At 38.2% G+C, this 11,292-nt stretch overlaps 2 long non-coding RNA genes across 3 annotated transcripts in view; one reads left to right on the top strand and one right to left on the bottom strand.

The window, feature by feature from the left end:
* The window catches only part of LOC309667247, a 219,332-nt gene that overhangs the window by 178,163 nt on the left and 29,877 nt on the right, over positions 1–11,292 (top strand). The window lies entirely within an intron of this gene.
* The window catches only part of LOC309667184, a 383,463-nt gene that overhangs the window by 116,432 nt on the left and 255,739 nt on the right, over positions 1–11,292 (bottom strand). For both annotated transcript variants that reach the window (XR_014267596.1, XR_014267597.1), the window contains one exon: positions 6,008–9,826. This is a non-coding gene — a long non-coding RNA (uncharacterized lncRNA). The remainder of the gene's footprint in view (positions 1–6,007; positions 9,827–11,292) is intronic.

Here is an 11,292-nt window from a genome sequence, read left to right on the forward strand (position 1 = left end):
CTTTTTGTGTAACTTTTGGAAAATTCCTTAACCTAAAGCAAAAAGAAGGGTGGTGAGCATGGCATGTATTTCACTGTAGAGCCAATCCCAAAGCAAGTGTAGAGGGTAGGATGGCATGTTATATGCCTTGAACATTTTTAACTACACACCTATCAAAAATTAGAAGAGAAAGAGGGAAAGAAGGTAGAAGGTAGAGTAAATTCACTTATGGCCTCATGTGTCATCTATGGGAGTCGAACGGTACATTATTCAAGCTGACAAAACAAGTATCTAAAATATAAGAACATTGGGCTTCCCTGGTGGTGCAGTGGTTAAGAATCCGTCTGCCAATGCAGGGGACTCAGGTTTGATCCCTGGTCCGGGAAGATTCCACATGCCGTGGAGCAACTAAGCCCATGCGCCACAACTACTGAGCCTGCGCTCCAGAGCCCACAAGCCACAACTACTGAGCCTGCATGCCACAACTACTGAGCCCGCATACCTCAACTACTGAGCCTGTGCGCCACAACTACTGAAGCCCAAGCACCTAGAGCCCGTGCTCCGCAACAAGAGAAGCCCGCGCACCGCAACGAAGAGTAGCCCCACTCACCACAACTAGAGAAAGCCCGCAGGCAGCAACGAAGTCCCAATGCAGCCAAAAAATAAAATACAATAAAAAAAATAATACTAAAGACTATGGGCGCAGAAGTGTGAGGCACTGTAGAATTAAGTAATAGCTATTATTTATGAGCACTTACTATATGTCTGGCACAATGCTTTACATGCATTATTTCATTCAATCCTCAAAACAACCCTTATGAGGGTAGGTACTGTTATCCCCCATTTTTCAGATGAATATTCTAAGGCACAGAAAAATGAAGTGACCTGCCCAAGGTCACAGCTAATGTCAGAGCCAGGATTTAGTCTTAGGCATTCAGACTCCAGAGCCTACACTCTTAATCATGACACAAACCTCTAAGTCCTCTTAATTCCTTTGTGAATTTTTTTTAATATGTTAGTGGTTTAAGGAATATTTTCTGGGCTATGGCTGGGTTCATATCAAACATTCTTTCCCACAAACACTCCTTATCAGAGGGCACCATTCAATTCACTCTAGAGAGAGAAAGGTCAAGTCCTAAGAAGTCTGGGATGTAAACCAAGTACGGGCTCAAAACAAACAAAAAAAAACAAAAACCAAACATGAGTCACTATGTTCATATAAGCCTACTTAAATAATGCTAGCAGATTTTCAGCAACAAACAACTTTTTTTTTTCTTTCCAGGATGGGCGCTCAAGCGCCTAGGATGGAAGTGGTCAGGTGCCCATGATTTTTTAAAAAATAAAACATCTTTGTTTTTGTCTTCAATATAGAATAGTAAGTAATAGATACATGAATTGCTAACTTTTTTATTTGGACCACAGCTTAGGACAATCTGTACTTAGAATATTAAAAATAATATTGATGATAGTAAATAAGGAAATGAAGTATTATCTTTGATGACTAACTTAAGGATTAGCAGCTAGGAAGACCATTGTTTTCACTGTAGTGGATTGCTGATTGTCAAACTAAAATGTCTCTTATTTTATGAGCATTTGACCTATCTGTGAGAAGCGTTAAGTTATCTAAGGGTTTCCTTTGACATCCACTCAAATACGTAATGACTTTTTATCATAAAACCTGCAGCATAAATGAATACTAGTTTTTCATGCATCCCTTCTGGGGTTGTACCATCTGAATTAATATTGAATTGATATATCTTTTCTTTGATGTTTTGGAAATTAGTTTTATGTAATCAGTACCTGTCAGTGGAACACTGAATATTGACAAATAAAGAAGTTTTCCACATTCTCATAGCTACTATATACCTAACTACCAATTTTTAGGTCAGCCAGGGTTTGATTCATCCCTGAAAATCCCAATGTAGATGGTATTTTATTGGTGGTACTGTCTAGTCTTTGGGAATCTTATATCAGAAAATTCCCTTTCTCTTTCCCTCTCCCTCCCCCCCCCCCCAACACACTTCCATACAAAAGCAGCCTCAGTTTCAGCGTGCCCTGCCCTGCCCTGGCAACCAGATGTTCCCAGGTAAGGTGATCTCTCCTTATCATGGGAACGGTCCAGATTTAATGGAGTATGATGGAATATATTGACCTGCCTTTGGTCCTTCTTACTCATCCGCATGGGAGAGTCTGTGGTGCCAGGAAAAGTCATCTACCTGGAAACAAGTATTTCACAAAGCTCCACAGTTGGTTGAGTAAAGCCTGCCAGTGTGCTTTTAGAATGCTTTCTTTCTCATTAATTTACAGATAAACTGCAAAACAGAATAATCAGTATATAAATTGAAATGATCAAATTAATCAAAATCTATACCAAACATAAGCCACTATGTTCATATGAGACTACTTAAATAACACTAGCAGATTTTCAGCAACAAACTCTCTTCTCTAAATAAAAGCTTATAGATCAGCTGGGTGAAGTGCCAAGTCATAAAAAAATTATTATTTTTTTAATTTAACTGTCTGTGCCAAGAAGGAACATAAATTTTTCAGAAATTTTCTTCTTTAATCCTATTTAGGATTATACCCCATATAATTCTTAAAACAGATATGAGGTAGATCAGAATTATATTAATTAAAAGGCATTAAATGAATAACAATGTAAATAACTATTGTATAAATTATCAAGGACATTTTCTCTAATCAGCCTTCTAAGGCAGCTCTGTCCAACAGAAAAATGAGCCACCAAGGCAAGCCACATATATATTTCCTAGTAGCCACATTTAAGAAGTAAAAAGGGGGCTTCCCTGGTGGCGCAGTGGTTGCAAACCCGCCTGCCAACGCAGGGGACATGGGTTCGAGCCCTGGTCCGGGAAGATCCCACATGCCGCGGAGCAACTAAGCCCATGCGCCACAACTACTGAGCCTGCGCTCTAAAGCCCACGAGCCACAACTACTGAGCCCGTGTGCCACAACTACTGAAGCCCACGCACCTAGAGCCTGTGCTCCACAACAAGAGAAGCCACCGCAGTGAGAAGCCCACGCACTGCAACGAAGAGGAGCCCCCGCTCGCCACAACTAGAGAAAAGCCCATGTGCAGCAGTGAAGACCCAACACAGCCAAAAATAAATAATAAATAAAATAAATAAATTTTAAAAAAAGAAGTAAAAAGGAACAGGTAAGATTAATTTTAATAATATATTTTATTTAACCCATTATATAAAAATTATCATTTCCATTTGTAATCAAGATAAACTTGTAATTAAGGTACTATTTTATATTTTTTATACTTAGTCTTCAAAATCTGGTATGTATTTTATACTTACAGTGCATCTCAATTCAGACAAGCCATATTTCAAGTGCTCAATAAGTCACATGTGGCTTGTGGTTGTGTGGTGCTAGGGAAAGGTCAATTTCACATGCATACTGTGCTACTGTATTAGGTGATAGGAAAAAATGATGAATAAAACATGAGGGCAAAATGCAGGAATTCTTTTGAGCTGGGAACCTTCCTAGCGGGTCCAGGACTACTAGCCTATTTGTACCTTTCTGCAAATTAGAGACTCTCTCCTTCCCCAAGTAACTTGACTCCCATCTGTCAGAAAATGGACATAATATGCTAATTTTATTAAAACAAGATACTCTACTACCATCAGCCAGAAAAATGTTTTAATAAATATATAAACCTATGATGCCTACAAAGTAAATGAACAACCCTTCCTTAGATGCAGCACCTTTGATCAGTGCACAACCTGTACAATTGTCCCAGAAGCCCTGCTGGTTCCCTTAACCTAATTCTGGCCATGGCACTTCTCCTCTTCCCAATTCCATCCCTGCCTGCATTCCAACCAACATCAGAAAAACAGGACTTTGTAATACTACTTCACAAATTCCATTGCCTGATGCTAGCACAAATTGTGAAGAAGGTACATTTTTTTGTATCCTGGCCTCCTTTATCTGTATTCCACACATAACCCCGCAACGTGCTACATTCCTTCTTCAAGAAAGGCCAATGGATAACCTATACTTCTAATGAATTACCTTGACCTCCCATAGCCTCCTGTAGATTCTAAGAGCTGGTCAGAATCAGGACATCCCCCCTTAACACAACCTGCTTTCAGAGAAGGTTCAGATGGCAGTCTTGAATTCTGCATCACACATTTAATACAATACTTCATTTTCTAAGGGGTTTTCACATTATAAGCACCATTCATACCATGCGATAGAAGTCTACATTCTCAGTTAAATTAATTTCGAGCATCATCAAGCAAGTAAGAGGAAGGGCATCTTCCTGTCCTGTCGTGACTGAAATGTTGTTAATGAAGTGGAAACCTACCTTGCCTTGGTCATGACTCTGCCAGACAGGCCTATCAGCTGTGATTTTTTTCACATTTCTCCATACCTCTGCCATATAACATTGAAATCTCTGCTAAAGTTGATTCTTCAAGTGTTCTTGAAGAATCAAGAACAGAATAGGTTCCCTGCCTATTCAATTTGTGGGTGTAATCCTTGAGTTTAACCACATATTACAAATATTTACATTGTTTACATTTATTTCCAGGAAAGTAATGCTATGGCCCCTGATTTAAGATTGGCGTGATAAATGATACTTATCATCTAGTAAAACACTTCAAGTGTTTTAATTAACTGGTAATAGCCTTGTTTTTAAATAAGTGAGTCCTTCTTCATTCCAAAGCTGAGGAAATAGTATGAAATTTTGGGTTTTTGATTCAATACTTTGCTGTATTTTTTTTAATTGTAAGGGTAAGTGAAACTGACTTATCCATTAGGCAAAGAAGCCACAGCACCCAGGGCCCACGATAGTTTTAGTGGCCAATGAAAATGTTTTAATTTCTTTTAAATTGAGGAGGAAAAATAAATATAATCTAACCTAGATTACATTCAACTTTATACCAATACAATTGTAAAACATAATTTTTAATATTTTTTATGGAGGAATTGGCTCATGAAAGTAAAAGTATCTAAGACCCATGAAACTAATGATGCAGCCCTTCTCCGGACAATACCACAACTCCCAGGAACTGTCTCACAAATACACTATTCTTCCTAAGCAAAGAGTATATTTCCTTCAGGATTTCTTTCCAACTATTGTAAAAAAACTTCTTTAGCAAGATGATAAGCTGGAGTTTTCCTAAGACTCTAAAGAGTGATAGATAAAGAATGCCTAGAATGTGAGATCTAGGCTCTCTAACCTGCTTTCAAATCTGCAAAGAAAATGCCCTCCAGCTTACATAGTTCAAGGTCAAAGGAGATTTCAAATGTGCTAATTAAAATGTGAGATATTGCTTGAGCAGAGGAAAACTAATTTTTGTTCACACATTATGAGAGTGATTCATGAATAAGTGGGATAAACGTGTCAGACTGTATCCCAGACCTTAGTTGCTTATCAGAAGTTAAGCATTTGCTTACATCAAACCAAATCACCAAAATATAATCTCATAATAAAAGTGAAATTGAAGTCAAAAGGAGGGGCTCTCCTGGTGGCGCAGTGGTTAAGAATCCACCTGCCAAAGCAGGGGACACGGGTTCGAGCCCTGGTCTGGGAAGATCCCACATGCCGCAGAGCAACTAAGCCCGTGCACCACAACTATTGAGCCCGTGAGCCACAACTACTGAAGCCCGTGCGCCTAGAGCCTGTGCTCCGCAACAAGAGAAGCCACTGCAATGAGAAGCCCGCACACGGCAATGAAGAGTAGCCCCCGCTCGCCACAACTAGAGAAAGCCCATGCAGCAACGAACACCCAAAGCAGCCAAAAATAAAATAAATTAATTTTAAAAAAAAAGAATGATTCAAAAAAGTCAGAAGGAAATCAACAAGTCAGGTAAGCATCAGCACTATGGCCTCTATAAGTCTAAGATCGCTTTGGATGTAGTGGAATGTGTGAGTTGCTAACAAAGAAATGTGTGTGGCAAGGAGCCAGCAAGTGTCAGAGGCAAGAAGGAGGCAAATCTCTTAAAGGCAAAACTGGAATTTGAGCAACACGCCCTGATCCCAGCCAGCACCTCTTACCTTAGCAAGGCTTGAGGAGTCCATGTGCAGAGACTGGAAGGTGCTGGTGTAAAAGAAACTGCCAGAAGGTGAGCTGAAGTAAGACACAGGGGCCTGAAGACACCTGGAGGTCAGGTGGGTGCGTCGGCAAACATGACGTAGCTGGGGAGCGCTGTCAGAAAGCCACAGGTGAGGCTTCCTTAAAGTTGACAGATTTGGCTCGTTAGCAGGAGGCACTCTGCAGTAGCGTTTTTTGAACAAGGGCCTGAGTAGGCGGTGGTTTGAAGGACTGAGCTGCAGAGCAGCCCTGTTTACACAAGCAGAGCCTACAGCAGCCCTGCCCCTTCACCCCATCAATCACCAGCAGTGGCTTCATCTCCTAGGGCACTAATGCCATTTGTTGATGCCCCAAAACCACACAGAGTTGGTGTCCACCAGATTATAGCTTGTTTTCATATAGGTTGAAAATACTCAGACATAAAAAGATTGAGACTTGTGAAAAATCACATGGTTTCCTAAGGCTATAGATTCTCAACTCGGAGAATAGATGATAGATTATAAGCATTGTCATTTGAAGAGATAATTAAATTTATGCTACCAAAACATGCAGAAGAAAAGTATTTTAGAAGTTTGTTAGGAAATGAATAAAAATATCACATTATTTTCCTGGATTTTCTGTTTGGGGTATTTTTAGCTATTCAATATTTATAATGTGCTATCCTGTCTTTTCTCATTCTAAATAAATATTTGCAGTTGTTTGTAACTTTGTGTTTTTCTTAAAGAGCATCTCCCCCATTGTATAAACTGAAGGACCTACAAATCTCCTGCATCTGCTCCTGACTGTCTACACACCCCACCAAATGTAAGATCCAATTCCTGCATTTGTTCAGTGGAGAAAAACTTCTCTCTGCTTAGTTAGCAAAGGCATTTAAATGAAGAATGCTGTGAATGTCTGGGATTAAAAGTGAAATGCCTTTGTATCAAAGGCGAGCATAAAGCTCAGTTGTTTAGGCTACACCAGTTACAGTGTTCAGCTACTACTTATCCTAAGGAAATGGGTGAGCAGCAGAAATAAACTGATGGGTATGTTTAAAACCCACTCCCAGTTTGTTTTCTGTATCTGTGAGTCTGTTTCTGTTTTGTTATATTTGTTCATTTGTTTCATTTTTTAGATTCTACATATAAGTGAAAACATACAGTATTTGTCTTTCTCTGTCTGACTTATTCCACTAAGCATAATACACTCTAGATCCATCCGTGCTGTTACAAATGGCAAAATTTTTTTCATGGCTGAGTAATATTCCATTGTATATATATACCACATCTTCTTTATTCATTCATCTGTTGATGGACACTTAGGTTGCTTCCATATCTTTGCTATTGTAAATAGTGCTGCTATGAACACTGGGATGCATGCATCCTTTCAAATTAGTGTTTTCATTTGTATAAATACTCAAGAGTGGAATTGCAGGGTCATGTGCTACAGAGAGCAAACTAGCGGAGAGGGGCTGAGGGAGGGGCAAGGTAGGTGAAGGGGATTAAGATGTACAGAATACTAGGTATGAAATAAAGTTACAAGGATGTAACGTACAGCACAGGGAATGTAGCCAATATCTTATAATAACTTTATATGGAGTACAATCCGTAAAAATAGCAAATCAATTCACTATGTGGTACCCTTGAAACTAATATAATATCATAAGTCAACTGTACTTTAATTAAAAAAACAAAAAACCACTCTCCCAGCCAATTTGATCCTATTTTTGCACCATCACCCAATCATGGTGTATTCATCAAGACAAACTTCACTAGTCTCTTCTCTCCAACTTCTCCTTTTCACTCAGAGGTATATTGAAAACTGTGAAGTGAGAGGTAGAGTGATCCCCAGGAGGTTTTCTTTCTACCTGTGGGAGGTGACCAAGCCTGGTTTTCCCATGTCTACATGGGGTTATTGCAGCTGCTGTCTAGACAATCAATAGAGAGAGATGGGGTCATGAGAGCGATTCTCTTTCTTCTGGTCCTCCCGACTGCCTGAGGTGTTTTGAGCTAAAAGATGGTACTATGTTTTGTTAAAGTAATCAAACAAGGAGGTGGCTCTAATGCCGTGGTAGCCTACATATAAGCAGACCAAAAACTAAGCCAGAGTTAATGCACTGGAATCCAAGAAAATGAAACAACCAGCCACAGATAGCCAACTGGGCTTTCCCAAATAAGGCAGTCGCTTCCGCTATAGTCAATCAAATCATTTCCTTGCTTTGCTTCTGCATCTTCTCTATTAAAAAAAAACCCTAGCTCCTGTCAATGGAGCACTCCTAACCACTGTCGGTTTGGTGCTGCCTGATTTGAATCGATGTTTGCTCAAATAAATTCTTGAAAAAAAAAAAAATGTTAATATGCCTCAGTTTACCTGTTAAGTTTCTAAACCCACTCACTGTAGATTAAAGATTGAAAGTGGCAGCCTCAGCCCTGTCTTGGTTCACAACTCGTATTCCTACAACTCTTCCCACTCTATCCCCATCCCAGTGTCCTACACCCCAGTAAGCAAACTCTCCTGCATGGTGATGATGATGATGATGATGATGTCTGATATTAACTGCACACTTACTAGAACACCTTATTCTTAGCACGTGTTCATATTATCCCATTAATCATCAAAACCATACTTTGAGATAGGTACTGTTCTTATTACTGTTTTACCAATGGGGAAACTGAGACTTAGATTCCTTAACCAAAGTTACAGATTGCAAGTGGCAGAATGTGGTACACTTACATAACCATAAACCCTTAAATATTAGAATGTAACTCCAGGAGGTGGAAATCTTGTTGGTTTTGTTCTTTGCTATAGACACTATAATGTTTGTTGAGTGAATGAATGACTTAAAGTAGAGCATGACTAGAGATCATTAAGATAGAGATTCCCCAAAGAGAGGTTTGGTAGAATGGAAGGAGATGGGTGGATCAGGTGAAAAATAATGAGATCCTCCAGTTAGTTGGGCCATAACTTGGAGAGCAAATCTATACAACTGGGACTCATAGGTGTGTGTGGATATATGGGCAGGGGTGAAGGCAGGTATATATAATTGTTATATTTTGTGCTTTGTGGCTATTGAAACATCCTTAATGACTTTACTAGTTATTAGCAGCAGGCTTTTTTCCCCAGATGATTTTTTTTTTTGATATTTAACTTGAAAACAGTAATAAGACAAGTAGCCCTAAATCTGGCTCATTTAATTCCATCATCATGGGTATGGTTACTGAAAAGTAGTTAAGGATTATTATTTTAGGATTTATTTCTTAAAATATCAAAATTGTGTGATATTATCACTCTGATGTAACCACACTCATCATCTGTTAGTTCTTTTGATTTATTTTCTGCATCCTGCTCCTCTTTGCCATATACGTTTTCTTATCACTTTTCGGACTCCTTAACACTTTCTTTTTTCTTTAAAAAAAATCTAATTTCCTTGAAATTCATTCCTCCTTTTGCTTGTCCTAGTCATCATGAATAAATTGTGTATGTATGAAGGCGTCAGTGTATATAAACGATGTGAAGCACAATACATTAAACTGACACTGTCAGTCTTCTTTCAACACCAACCTCACAAGCATAAATTTCCTTTTTTTAAGAAAAAAAACACGTTCCTACAAAAAGGCATTCTCAACTATTTAAGACCAGTTTTCTGGGGTTATATTCCAAATAAGTGCCAAAATTTGCAATTTAATAAGTGAGAAATAGTTTTATACCCAGAAAACTTCAAGGGAAAGTATTTATTACCTGGGTGGATGGGTTCGCTCCAGAGGAATCACCTGAAGACAGACAGAGATAGCACAGGGGGTTTCCTGCAAAAGAGTATTTATTAAGTTAGTCTTATTTAAGCATTGGCTTTTGTTGTAAAGTTAGAGGGCAGTTGACCTGGATGAAAATGGCCCTTAGATATAATGAAATCATACTTAACAATTGAGACATTCTTTATCTAAAAGATTCTTAAAAATAACCTTCTGAGTAAATATTAGTAACATTTAAAATATGAACAATTTAATAATAATGCTTGAAACTTTTCAACAGCTATATATAGCAGCCATCAGTGAATTAATATTTTGTTCCTATATATTTAACTAATAAGTAGTGTCTATTAAGGACAGAAATATAGGTATATAGTACTTTGTGAACCTGGTGAAACACCAAATATTGTTGGACACTAGCTTTTCATGTTTAGGAGTCATATACCTGGAGGGCAAGCAGGCCACTACCTGCCACAGCTGACAAGACAAGATGAAGAATGAGGAGATTATTTTCCTTGACATGGATTTATTATTCAACTGATTAATTTCTCAAATTTGAAATTAAGTGAACTGATAACATAAGAAATTTCTTATAAATATGACAGAGGGATTCACAAAATTTTACTTGGACAGAATTTTCATAGATGCATCAATTTGTCTTTACTTCTAATTCTAACATTTACAGCAGATGCTAAGCATGAGGTCTTGATTGATACCAGGAAAAACAGTCACAGCCAAGGTAACAGGGCTCTTACTCTGTCAGGTTTTTAGTGACATGAGTAAAGGTTTTAGATTAAAGGTTACAGCTTACTTTCAGAGCTCTTTCCACACATAGTATTATTTTACAGATAACTTCCTTTCCCACTCTCTGAAGTTCCCATCTTCCTCGGAGAAGTTGAGAGCTGGGAGATAAATAAAGCAAGAGGCACAGAGAGATGGAAGGGTGAGGCTGAAGAGATTTGGGTTGAGATTCAAACAGCCCAGGAGTCGTCAATAACATTTTTAACATTTGTTAAATGTTAAAAAAAAATTAACATATAGCCATATAGTAGATTATACTCCCAAATCTTAGATGTGAGGCTGTTAAGTCTTAGAAACACACAGCGAAATGTTGGCTAAACCTTGGGGAGTTATATTCCTGTAGATTATATTTGGAGAAGAGATACTGAAATACATAAATGATTTGGGAGATAATGGATTGCTATATGTAATTCACTGGAAAACGTTTGCCTGTCTTAAACTTAAATCATTTCCAAAAGTGCCTATGTTCGCCAAACCTGTTAATTTGAATATATAATCCATATTTTCTTTTTGAAAATTGTGGAAATGCTAAAAAACAGTTGTCATAAAGGTTAAATTTTCACCTCTTATCTTGAACACTAGATTTTGTGTATCCCCCAAAATCAGTCTTAAACATCATGGTTTTTCATGATCTAAATAACAGAATGAAGATTGAAATAAACTAATCATCTTGACTTTTTCAAATAGCCGGCGTTTGTTTTTTTTAAAACAACATGAGGTGG

The sequence above is a fragment of the Balaenoptera physalus genome, assembly GCF_965194825.1.
Source record: "Balaenoptera physalus genome assembly, chromosome: 9".
Taxonomy (NCBI): Eukaryota; Metazoa; Chordata; class Mammalia; order Artiodactyla; family Balaenopteridae; genus Balaenoptera; species Balaenoptera physalus.